The following is a 14013-nucleotide window of genomic DNA, read 5'->3' on the forward strand; positions in this document are numbered from 1 at the left end:
GATTTTTAGTGCATTAAAATAAAAAAAAGTGTGTTTTTTCCCCAAAAAATGCGTTTGAAAAATCGATGCGCAAATACCGTGTGAAAAAAAAAAATGAAACACCCACCATTTTAATCGGTAGGGCTTTTGCTTTAACCACTTGAGATCCGCGCTATAGCCAAATGACGGCTACAGCGCGGATCTCCTTTTCCGGGACGACGTCAATAGACGTAGTCCCGGGAACGAGCGGCCTGCGCGCCCCCTGAGGGGCGCGCGCGGCGCGCTCTGTGATCGGCGAGTCCATGAGACTCGCCTGATCACCGATCCGTGCAAGGGGTCGATCCCGACCCCTTATCACGTGATCAGCTGTCAGCCAATGACAGCTGATCATGTGATAAAACGGAGCCGGTAATCGGCTAGTATTCCTCCTCGCGCTGAGAAAAAAAAAAGCCGATCACCGGCGGCCGTGATCGGGACATCAGTCCCGATCACGGCCAGCAATTCAAGCAACCACCTGCCCCCTGCCAGTGCCCACCTGCCCCCCGCAGTGCCATCCTGAATAAAAGTGCCCCCCGTCAGTGCCACCCAGCAGTGCCCATAGTGCCACCCACCAGTGCCCACAGTGCCACCCACAGTGCCCACAGTGCCACCCACAGTGCCACCCACAGTGCCCACAATCTGCCTCAAAGGTGCTGCACCCCAGTGCCGTCCATCAGTGCCCAGCAGTGCCGCCCATCAGTGCCCATCAGTGCCGCCCATCAGTGCCCAGCAGTGCCACCTATCAGAGCCACCTATCAGTGCCACCTATCAGTGCCCATCAGTCCCATCTATCAGTGGTACCTATCAGTGCCCATCCGTGCCACCCATCCGTGCCACTTATCCGTGCCACCCATCCGTGCCATCTTATCTGTGCCCATCTTTGCCCATCAGTGCCGCCTTATCTGTGCCCATCGGTGCCGTCTTATCTGTGCCTATTAGTGCCGCCTTAACTATGCCTATCAGTGCAGCCTATCAGTGCCCACCAATGCAGCCTATCAGTGCCCACCAATGCAGCCCATCAGTGCCCACCAATGCAGCCTATCAGTGCCGCCTAATCAGCGCACTTCAATGAAGGAGAAAAATGACCCGTTTGCAAAATTTTATAACAAACTATTAAAACATGATTTTTTTTTTTTTTGCATCTTTTTTTGTTTGTTTAGCAAAAAATAAAACTCCGAGCTGTAACTAAATACCACCAAAAGAAAGCTCTATTTGTGGGAAAAAAATTATAAAAATTTCATTTGGGTACAGTGTTGTATGCCCGCGTAATTGTCATTCAAAGTGCATCAGCGCTGAAAGCTGAAAATTGGTCTGGGACTGAGGGGGGTTTAAGTGCCCAGTAAGCAAGTGGTTAAAAAAAACACTTCATGTTTGGGGGTTCAAAGTAATTTTCTTGCAAAAAAAATATTTTTTCATGTAAACAAAAAGTGTCAGAAAGGGCTTTTTCTTCAAGTGGTTAGAAGAGTGGGTGATGTGTGACATAAGCTTCTAAATGTTGTTTATAAAATGCCAGGACAGTTCAAAACCTCCCCAAATGACCCCATTTTAGAAAGTAGACACCCCAAGCTATTTGCTGAGAGGCATGTTGAGTCCATGGAATATTTTATATTTTGACAAAAGTTGTGGAAAAAATACATTATTATTTTTTTTTATTTTTTTTTGCACAAAGTTGTCATTAAATGATATATTGCTCAAACATGCCATGGTTATATGTAAAATTACACCCCAAAATACATTCTGTTGCTTCTCCTGAGTACGGGGATACCACAAGTGTGAGACCTTTTGGGAGCCTAACCGCGTACGGTACCCCAAAATCCAAGCACCACCTTCAGGATTTCTAAGGGTGTAAATTTTTGATTTCATTCCTCACTGCCTATCACAGTTTCGGAGGCCATGGAATGCCCAGATAGCACAAAATCCCCCCAAGTGACCCCATTTTGGAAAGGAGACACCCCAAGCTATTTGCCAAGAGGTATGGTGAGTATTTTGCAGACCTTCATTTTTGTCACAAAGTTTTGAAAATTGAAAAAAAGAAAAATATACATTATTTTTTTTTTCTTCATTTTCAAAAACAAATAAGAGCTGCAAAATACTCACCATGCCTCTCGGCAAATAGCTTGGGGTGTCTGCTTTCCAAAATGGGGTCATTTTGGGGGGTTTTGTGCTATTTTGGCATTTTATGGCCTTCAAAACTGTGATAGGTAGTGAGGTGTGAAATCAAAAATTTACACCCTTAGAAATCCTGAAGGCGGTTTTTGGCTTTCGGGGCCCCGTACGCGACTAGGCTCCCAAAAAGTCCCACACATGTGGTATCCCCGTACTCAGGAGAAGCAGCGGAATTTATTTTGGGGTGTCATTTCACATATGCCCCTGGCATGTGTGAGCAATATATCATTTAGTGACAACTTTGTGAAAAAAAAATAAAAAATAAATGAAAGTTTCTAATATTCCCGCAACTTGTGGCAAAATATAAAATATTCCATGGACTCAACATGCCTCTCAGCAAATAGCTTGGGGTGTCTACTTTCTAAAATGGGGTCATTTGGGGGGGTTTTGTGCCATCTTGGCATTTTATGGCCTTCAAAACTGTGATAGGTAGTGAGGAGTAAAATGACATATGTATGCCCTTAGAAATCCTGAGGGCGGTGCTTGGCTTTCGGGGCCCCGTACGCGGCTAGGCTTCCAAAAAGTCGACCACATGTGGTATCCCCGTACTCAGAAGAAGCAGCAGAATGTATTTTGGGGTACAATTCCACATATAACCATGGCATGTGTGAGCAATATATCATTTAGTGACAACTTTGTGTAAAAAAAAAAAAATTATTTATTTTTTTTGTCATTATTCAATCGCTTGCGGCAAAAAAATATAATATTCAATGGGCTCAACATGCCTCTTATCAATTTCCTTAGGGTGTCTACTTTCCAAAATGGGGTCATTTGGGGGGTTTTTGTACTGCCCTGCCATTTTAGCACCTCAAGAAATGAGATAGGCAGTCATAAACTAAAAGCTGCGTAAATTCCAGAAAATGTACCTTAGTTTGTAGATGTGACAACTTTTGCGCAAACCAATAAATATACAGTTATTGACTTTTTTTTATCAAAGACATGTGGCTGAATACATTTTGGCCTAAATGTATGACTAAAATTGAGTTTATTGGATTTTTCTAATAACAAAAAGTAGAAAATATCATTTTTTTTCAAAATTTGCGGTCTTTTTACGTTTATATCGCAAAAAATAAAAATCGCAGAGTCAGTCAAATACCTTTAAAAGAAAGCTCTATTTGTGGGAAGAAAAGGACGCAAATTTCGTTTGGGTACAACATTGCATGACCGCGCAATTACCAGTTAAAGCAGCGCAGTGCCAAATTGTAAAAAGACCTCTGGTCATTTACCAGCAAAATGGTCCGGTCTGAAAGTGGTTAAACAAAGTTGTCACTAAATTATATATTGCTCAAACATGCCATGGGTATATGTGAAATTACACCCCAAAATACAGAATTATTTTATTTTTTTCCATTTTTCAAAACTTGTGTATGAGGACGCAGGGAGTGCACTATGGTGTATAGGAGAGTGTATGGGGGATGCATCGAGTGTGCTATGGTGTATAGCAGATTGTATGGGGGATGCATGGAGTGTGCTATGGTGTATAGGAGATGCATGGAGTGTGCTATGGTGTATAGGAGATGCATGGAGTGTGCTATGGTTTATAGGAAAGTGTATAGGAGATGCATGGCATACGCTATGGTTTATAGGAGACGCATGGAGTGTGCTGTGGTGTATAGGAGAGTGTATGGAGGACACGTGTGCTATGGTGTATAGAAGAGTGTATGAGGACGCATGGAGTGTGCTATGGTGAATAGGAAAGTGTATGGAGGACGCATGGAGTACACTCTGGTGTATAGGAGTGTGTATGAGGATGCATGGAATGCATCTATGGTGTATATGAGAGTATTTGGGGCATGCATGGAGTGTGCTATGGTGTATAGGAGAGCGTGTGGGGGACGCATGGAGTGCGCAATATGGTGTATAGGAGAGTATGGGGGATACATGCAGTGAGCTATGGTATATTGGAAAGTGTATGAGGACGCATGGAGTGTGCTATAGTGTATGGGGGATACATGGCGTGAGCTATGGAGTATAGGAGAGTTTATGAGGATGTATGGGGTGCGCTAGGGTATATAGGAGAGTGTATGGGGGGGCGCAGTGTGGTATGGAGTGTAGGAGAATGTATGAGGATGCATGGAGTGCAATATAGTGTATGGGGGATGCATGGCATGCACTATGGAATATAGGAGATTTTATGAGGATGCATGGGGTGCACTAGGGTATATAGGAGAGTGTATGGGGGACGCATGGAGTGTGCTATGGTGTATAGGAGAATGTATGGCAGATGCATGGAGTGCGTTATGGAGTATAGGAGAGATTATGAGGATGCATGAAGTGCGCTAGGCTATACAGGGGACGCATGGAGTATAGGAGAGTGTATGAGGATGCATGGAGTGTGCTATGGTGTATAGGAGAGTGTATGAGGACGCACGGAGTGTGCTATGGTTTATAGGAAAGTGTATAGGAGATGCATGGAGTACGCTATGGTTTATAGGAGACGCATGGAGTGTGCTGTGGTGTATAGGAGAGTGTATGAAGGACACATGTGCTATGGTGTATAGAAAAGTGTATGAGGACACATGGAGTCTGCTATGGTGAATAGGAAAGTGTAGGAGGAAGCATGGAGTGCGTCTATGGTGTATATGAGAGTGTTTGGGGCATGCATGGAGTGTGCTATGGTGTATAGGAGAGCGTGTGGGGGATGCACGGAGTGCGCAATATGGTATATAGTAGAGTGTATGGGGGAAACATGCAGTGAGCTATGGTATATTGGAAAGTGTATGAGGACGCATGGAGTGTGCTATAGTGTATAGGAGAGTGTATGGGGGACGCATGGAGTACACTATGTTGTATAGGAGAGTGTATGGGGGACGCATGGAGTACACTATGTTGTATAGGAGAGTGTATGGGGGATGCATGTGTCCCACTCATGTTCACAATCCAAAAGTGGAACTTCCACTCATTTGTCTCCTCTCCCCCTCCGATGCCACAATTGGCACCTTTCAGGGGGAAGGGGGGCAGGAAACCTGTAAAGACAGGTAACCTGTTCCCACTTCCAGCAGTCCAGGCAGCGGCCAGTGACATCACTGCGGGGCTCACTCCTCCTCTCCCTGTTGCCAGGCCAGTAGGAGAGAGGAGAGGCCGTAAGGCTACACTGCCGGGTACCATTACACGCAATGGCTTTTTTGGGCGGAACACCGATTTAAGGTATTGGAACCATGGATCTCTTAGCAGTGTCCCACACTCTAACTGGCCTGTTCTGGCCTCATATGGCCGCTTCCTCTGAAGCTTCCTAGTCCAAAATGTCCCTTTCCCCTTCTTTTCCTTCTCCTTCCCCCTCTCCTTCATCTCCTTTTCTTCCCGGGTTTCCTGTTCTGGTCTCTGTCTTTCGTAGGGTCATAGTTCCTTGGGGCCGGCTCCCTGCTAGGGGGAGCACTCCCAAGGCGATCATATTAAGGCCTTAGGGATATGTCTTCCTGTCACCTCTGCATACAGTTGTCCCCACTACCATTCAGTGTTATCTGGTATCAGATATGATGTCTGTAGCCCTTGTTGGTATTATTTCTGTAACAGCGGATCATTGCTCAGCCCCTGTGCAGGCCAACTATGTGCCTGTTCTCCCTCTCACCCAACAAAAACAACAAAATTCACACAGATCTTCATCATCTTAGAAAAAAGGAGAGCGATTGGCCGTCTGTACAGGGAGGAGGCGGCCCGGGTTTTATTATTATTTTTTTAAAGGTCTAAATAAAATCCTTATTTTTTTAAAACAAAAAAAATCCTAGTTAACCACGTGCCGACCGCCTCACGACGATATACGTCGGCAGAATGCCACGGGCGGGCAAAGTAACATACCGGTTTGCGCCTCCCCCGGTGCCCTAGGCGGTCGGCATTGTTGCGGGAGCGATCTGTGCTGAGGGGGAGGCCACTGATTCATGGCCACCCCCTCGCGATCATTCCCTGCAAATTAAAATCTTCCTCTGTTGAAGTGATGTCATCGCTTCTCGTGGAGCCTTTTTCTGTCTCCCGTCGAGAGAAGACATCCAAGTGAGTTGCACCAATACAACACTTACAGTAGACACACTTTTCACCCCCCAATCACCCCCCTGCACCCCCTGCCACAGTGACACCAATAGCAGTTTTTTTTCTATTTACTGATTGCTGCATTGGGGCATTGTGACTGTTATAAGTGGTAGGGCAGTTAGGGTTAGCCCCCTTTAGGTCTAGGGTACCCCCCCAACAAAGGTTTAACCCCGTGATCACCCCTGTCGCCAGTGTCACTAAGTTTTTTTGATCGCTGTATTAGTGACGCTAGTTAGGCAGGTAAGTATTTAGGATTACCGTCAGCTTTTTATAGAGTCAGGTACCCCCATATACTACCTAGTAAAGGTTTTAACCCCCTGAGTGCCCCCTAGTTGACCAGTGATCACCATATAACTGTTACGGGTGACACTGGTTAGTTTGTTTTTTAAAGTGTCAGGGCATCATCAGGTTAGTGCCAGTACCGCTAACACCCACGCACGCATCATAAACCTCCCTTAGCGGTATAGTATCTGAACGGATAGATATCTGATCTGATCAGATCTATACTAGTGTCCCCAGTAGTTTAGGGTTCCCAAAAACGCAGTGTTAGCAGAATCAGCCCAGATACCTGCTAGCACCTGCGTTTTGCCCCTCAGCCCAGCCCAGCCCAGCCCACCCAAGATCAGTATCGATCGATCACTGTCACTTACAAAACACAAACAATGGCAGTGTTCACAGAGTCAGGCCTGATCCCTGTGATCACTTAGGCCGCGTACACACGCGCGGACTGTTCGCCCAACCTTGTCCGCTGAACAGTGTTTGGGCGGACAGTCCGCTCGTGTGTGGGGCTTCAGCGGACAGTTTCAGCGGACAGTTGGCCGAACAAGGTCTTACGGAAATTCCGAAAAACTGTCCGCTGAAACAAGGTTTCAGCGGACTGTTCGCTCGTGTGTAGGCTTGTTCGGCCAACTAAGTCTCGCGCATGCTCAGAAAGGATTTCCACGTCGGAAGGTTGCATTGCAGTGTATAGGACGTCGTATTTTTCGTCCCGTCGTACGTGCCGTTCACGTCATCGCGCACGGTTTCAGCAAACTGTTCGTCCGTCGTGTGTGGCCATGTCCGTCCATGCTAAGTTTGAGCGGACTGTTCGCTCAAACTGTTGGACGGACAAAGTTGGGCCAACAGTCCGCGCGTGTGTACGCGGCCTTACAGTTTTTTTAGTAGCGTTTTAATACAGTTGATAACAGTCAGGAGCTTTTTGTACCTGTGAGTCTAACTAGTGTACCACTAAATTTAGAGCCCAAAATGGCAAATCGAAGGTACACTAGTGAAGAGGCCTACACGTTTCTCAGCATGACAGATGGTGAAGAGGAAGCCTCTCATCTGTCAGATTCAGGCTCACAATACGATCCTGTAGACGACAGCTTCTCCATGACAGATAGCTCTGACAACGGAGTTGTGGTCTCTGCCATAGCTGTCGGAGGTCATTTCACCACCACAGTTAAAAAAAAGAGCATATATGCCGAAGCATGGGGGCAGCAGGGGTGGAGGAGCGATTTGCTCCGAATGCCGCGTACATATGGTGGAAATTCCGATGGAGTCTTGCCCGTAGAAAAGTCCGACCGTTTGTACGCGGCATAACTTTTTTGTGGGAGGATGCCCCCATGCTTCGGCATACATATATTAGGCACAGGTTGCGTTAAAAAATGTTTGATTTTTTTACGATTTTTTTTTTGGTATTTGCTTTGCAGGTACGGTATGGTAAGGTCTTACTGTTGTACTATAATGTTACTTTGTTTTAATGTTAACCATAATTTGCTTAGCAGGTACACCATTCAGTTGCAGCGCGGATTTATTTATCTTGACAGCAACAGCATTTGCTCCCACGATACATAAAACCGTGACTCCAATGCCGTAGGAGGTGATTCCACCACCACCGTTAAAAAAAAAGAGCATATATGCCAAAGCATGGGGGCAGCAGGGGTGAAGGAGCGATTTGCTCCTACCTTTAGTGGGAGGATGCCCCCATGCTTCGGCATATATCTTTTTTAGGCACAGGTTGCATTAAAAAATGTTTTATTTTTTACTATGTTTTTTCTGGTATTTGCTTTGCAGGTATGGTATGGTAAGGTCTTACTGTTGTACTGTAATGTTACTTTGTTTTAATGTTAACCATAATTTGCTTAGCAGGTACACCATTCAGTTGCAGCGCGGAATTTTTTATCTTGACAGCAACAGCATTTGCTCCCATGATACATAAAGCTGTGACTCCAACGCTGTAGGAGGTGATTTCACCACCACAGTTTAAAAAAAAAGAGCATATATGCCGAAGCATGGGGGCAGCAGGGGTGGAGGAGCGATTTGCTCCTACCTTTTGTGGGTGGATGCCCCCATGCTTCGGCATATATATATTTTAGGCACAGGTTGCATTAAAAAATGTTTTTTGGTTTACGATTTTTTTTTTGGTATTTGCTTTGCAGGTATGGTATGGTAAGGTCTTACTGTTATACTGTAATGTTACTTTGTTTTAATGTTAACCATAATTTGCATAGCAGGTACGCCATTCAGTTGCAGCACAAATTTATTTATCTTGACAGCAACAGCATTTGCTCCCATGATACATAAAGCCGTGACTCCAGTGCCGTAGGAGGTGATTCCACCACCACAGTTAAAAAAAGAGCATATATGCCGAAGCATGGGGGCAGCAGGGGTGGAGGAGCGATTTGCTCCTACCTTTAGTGGGTGGATGCCTCCATGCTTTGGCATATATCTTTTTTAGGCACAGGTTGCATTAAAAAATGTTTTATTTTTTACTATGTTTTTTTCTGGTATTTGCTTTGCAGGTATGGTATGGTAAGGTCTTACTGTTGTACTGTAATGTTACTTTGTTTTAATGTTAACCATAATTTGCTTAGCAGGTACACCATTCAGTTGCAGCGCGGATTTATTTATCTTGACAGCAACAGCATTTGCTCCCACGATACATAAAACCGTGACTCCAATACCGTAGGAGGTGATTCCACCACCACAGTTAAAAAAAAGAGCATATATGCCAAAGCATGGGGGCAGAAGGGGTGGAGGAGTGATTTGCTCCGTATGCCGCGTACATACGGTCGAAATTCCGATGGAGTCTTGCCCGTAGAAAAGTCCGACCGTTTGTACGCGGCATAACTTTTTTGTGGGTAGGATACCCCCATGCTTCGGGATATATATATTTTAGGCACAGGTTGCGTTAAAAAATGTTTGATTTTTTTACGATTTTTTTTTTGGTATTTGCTTTGCAGGTATGGTATGCTAAGGTCTTACTGTTATACTGTAATGTTACTTTGTTTTGATGTTAACCAAAATTTGCTTAGCAGGTACACCATTCAGTTGCAGCGCGGATTTATTTATCTTGACAGCAACAGCATTTGCTCCCACGATACATAAAACCGTGACTCCAATACCGTAGGAGGTGATTCCACCACCACAGTTAAAAAAAAGAGCATATATGCCAAAGCATGGGGGCAGCAGGGGTGGAGGAGTGATTTGCTCCGTATGCCGCGTACATACGGTCGAAATTCCGATGGAGTCTTGCCCGTAGAAAAGTCCGACCATTTGTACGCGGCATAACTTTTTTGTGGGAGGATACCCCCATGCTTCGGGATATATATATATTTTAGGCACAGGTTGCGTTAAAAAATGTTTGATTTTTTTACGATTTTTTTTTTGGTATTTGCTTTGCAGGTATGGTATGCTAAGGTCTTACTGTTATACTGTAATGTTACTTTGTTTTGATGTTAACCAAAATTTGCTTAGCAGGTACACCATTCAGTTGCAGCGCAGATTTATTTATCTTGACAGCAACAGCATTTGCTCCCTCGATACATAAAACCGTGACTCCAATGCCGTAGGAGGTGATTCCACCACCACAGTTAAAAAAAAGAGCATATATGCCAAATCATGGGGGCAGCAGGGGTGGAGGAGCGATTTGCTCCTACCTTTAGTGGGTGGATGCCCCCATGCTTCGGCATATATCTTTTTTAGGCACAGGTTGCATTAAAAAAAAATTTATTTTTTACTATGTTTTTTCTGGTATTTACTTTGCAGGTATGGTATGGTAATGTCTTACTGTTGTACTGTAATGTTACTTTGTTTAAATGTTAACCATAATTTGCTTAGCAGGTACACCATTCAGTTGCAGCGCGGATTTATTTATCTTGACAGCAACAGCATTTGCTCCCATGATACATAAAGCTATGACTCCAACGCTGTAGGAGGTGATTTCACCACCACAGTTTAAAAAAAAAAGAGCATATATGCCGAAGCATGGGGGCAGCAGGGGTGGAGGAGCGATTTGCTCCTACCTTTTGTGGGTGGATGCCCCCATGCTTCGGCATATATATATTTTAGGCACAGGTTGCATTAAAAAATGTTTTATTTTTTACGATTTTTTTTTGGTATTTGCTTTGCAGGTATGGTATGGTAAGGTCTTACTGTTATACTGTAATGTTACTTTGTTTTAATGTTAACCATAATTTGCTTAGCAGATACACCATTCAGTTGTAGCGCGGATTTATTTATCTTGACAGCAACAGCATTTGCTCCCACGATACATAAAACCGTGACTCCAATGCTGTAGGAGGTGATTCCACCACCACAGTTAAAAAAAAGAGCATATATGCCAAAGCATGGGGGCAGCAGGGGTGGAGGAGCGATTTGCTCCTACCTTTTGTGGGTGGATGCCCCCATGCTTCGGCATATATATATTTTAGTCACAGGTTGCATTAAAAAATGTTTTATCTTTTACTATGTTTTTTTTTGGTATTTGCTTTGCAGGTATGGTATGGTAAGGTCTTACTGTTGTACTGTAATGTTACTTTGTTTTAATGTTAACCATAATTTGCTTAGCAGGTACACCATTCAGTTGCAGCGCGGAATTATTTATCTTGACAGCAACAGCATTTGCTCCCATGATACATAAAGCTGTGACTCCAACGCTGTAGGAGGTGATTTCACCACCACAGTTTAAAAAAAAAGAGCATATATGCCGAAGCATGGGGGCAGCAGGGGTGGAGGAGCGATTTGCTCCTACCTTTTGTGGGTGGATGCCCCCATGCTTCGGCATATATATATTTTAGGCACAGGTTGCATTAAAAAATGTTTTATTTTTTACGATTTTTTTTTTGGTATTTGCTTTGCAGGTATGGTATGGTAAGGTCTTACTGTTGTACTGTAATGTTACTTTGTTTTAATGTTAACCATAATTTGCTTAGTAGGTACACCATTCAGTTGCAGCGCGGATTTATTTATCTTGACAGCAACAGCATTTGCTCCCACGATACATAAAGCTGTGACTCCAACGATGTAGGAGGTGATTTCACCACCACAGTTAAAAAAAAAGAGCATATTTGCCGAAGCATGGGGGCAGCAGGGGTGGAGGAGCGATTTGCTCCGAATGCCGCATACATACCGTCGATATTCCGATGGAGGCTTGCCCGTGGAAAAGTCCGACCGTTTGTACGCGGCATAACTTTTTTGTCAGAGGATGCCCCCATGCTTCGGCATATATATATTTTAGGCACAGGTTGCGTTAAAAAATGTTTGATTATTTAAGATTTTTTTTTTTGGTATTTGCTTTGCAGGTATGGTATGGTAAGGTCTTACTGTTATACTATAATGTTACTTTGTTTTGATGTTAACCATAATTTGCTTAGCAGGTACGCCATTCAGTTGCAGCGCGGATTCATTTATCTTGAAAGCAACAGCATTTGCTCCCACAATACATAAAGCTGTGACTCCAAAGCTGTAGGAGGTGATTCCACCACCTAATTTAAAAAAATAGAGCATATATGCCAAAGCATGGGGGCAGCAGGGGTGGAGGAGCGGTTTGCTCCTACCTTTTGTGGGAGGATGCCCCCATGCTTCGGCATATATATATTTTAGGTACAGGTTGCGTTAAAAAATGTTTTATTTTTTATGATTTTTTTTTTGGTATTTGCTTTGCAGGTATGGTATGCTAAGGTCTTACTGTTATACTGTAATGTTACTTTGTTTTGATGTTAACCAAAATTTGCTTAGCAGGTACACCATTCAGTTGCAGCGCGGATTTATTTATCTTGACAGCAACAGCATTTGCTCCCACGATACATAAAACCGTGACTCCAATGCCGTAGGAGGTGATTCCACCACCACAGTTAAAAAAAAGAGCATATATGCCAAAGCATGGGGGCAGCAGGGGTGGAGGAGCGATTTGCTCCTACCTTTAGTGGGTGGATGCCCCCATGCTTCGGCATATATCTTTTTTAGGCACAGGTTGCATTAAAAAATGTTTTATTTTTTACTATGTTTTTTCTGGTATTTACTTTGCAGGTATGGTATGGTAATGTCTTACTGTTGTACTGTAATGTTACTTTGTTTAAATGTTAACCATAATTTGCTTAGCAGGTACACCATTCAGTTGCAGCGCGGATTTATTTATCTTGACAGCAACAGCATTTGCTCCCATGATACATAAAGCTATGACTCCAACGCTGTAGGAGGTGATTTCACCACCACAGTTTAAAAAAAAAAGAGCATATATGCCGAAGCATGGGGGCAGCAGGGGTGGAGGAGCGATTTGCTCCTACCTTTTGTGGGTGGATGCCCCCATGCTTCGGCATATATATATTTTAGGCACAGGTTGCATTAAAAAATGTTTTATTTTTTACGATTTTTTTTTGGTATTTGCTTTGCAGGTATGGTATAGTAAGGTCTTAGTGTTATACTGTAATGTTACTTTGTTTTAATGTTAACCATAATTTGCTTAGCAGGTACACCATTCAGTTGTAGCGCAGATTTATTTATCTTGACAGCAACAGCATTTGCTCCCACGATACATAAAACCGTGACTCCAATGCTGTAGGAGGTGATTCCACCACCACAGTTAAAAAAAAGAGCATATATGCCAAAGCATGGGGGCAGCAGGGGTGGAGGAGCGATTTGCTCCTACCTTTTGTGGGTGGATGCCCCCATGCTTCGGCATATATATATTTTAGGCACAGGTTGCATTAAAAAATGTTTTATCTTTTACTATGTTTTTTTTTGGTATTTGCTTTGCAGGTATGGTATGGTAAGGTCTTACTGTTGTACTGTAATGTTACTTTGTTTTAATGTTAACCATAATTTGCTTAGCAGGTACACCATTCAGTTGCAGCGCGGAATTATTTATCTTGACAGCAACAGCATTTGCTCCCATGATACATAAAGCTGTGACTCCAACGCTGTAGGAGGTGATTTCACCACCACAGTTTAAAAAAAAAGAGCATATATGCCTAAGCATGGGGGCAGCAGGGGTGGAGGAGCGATTTGCTCCTACCTTTTGTGGGTGGATGCCCCCATGCTTCGGCATATATATATTTTAGGCACAGGTTGCATTAAAAAATGTTTTATTTTTTACGATTTTTTTTTTGGTATTTGCTTTGCAGGTATGGTATGGTAAGGTCTTACTGTTGTACTGTAATGTTACTTTGTTTTAATGTTAACCATAATTTGCTTAGTAGGTACACCATTCAGTTGCAGCGCGGATTTATTTATCTTGACAGCAACAGCATTTGCTCCCACGATACATAAAGCTGTGACTCCAACGCTGTAGGAGGTGATTTCACCACCACAGTTTAAAAAAAAAGAGCAGATATGCCGAAGCATGGGGGCAGCAGGGGTGGAGGAGCGATTTGCTCCGAATGCCGCATACATACGGTCGAAATTCCGATGGAGTCTTGCCCGTAGAAAAGTCCGACCGTTTGTACGCGGCATAACTTTTTTGTGGGAGGATGCCCCCATGCTTCGGCATATATATATTAGGCACAGGTTGCGTTAAAAAATGTTTGATTTTTTTACGATTTTTTT

This window comes from Lithobates pipiens, unplaced genomic scaffold (assembly GCF_037356315.1).
Source record: "Lithobates pipiens isolate NorthernLeopardFrog02 unplaced genomic scaffold, aLitPip1_a1.2 Scaffold_18, whole genome shotgun sequence".
NCBI classification, from domain to species: domain Eukaryota; kingdom Metazoa; phylum Chordata; class Amphibia; order Anura; family Ranidae; genus Lithobates; species Lithobates pipiens.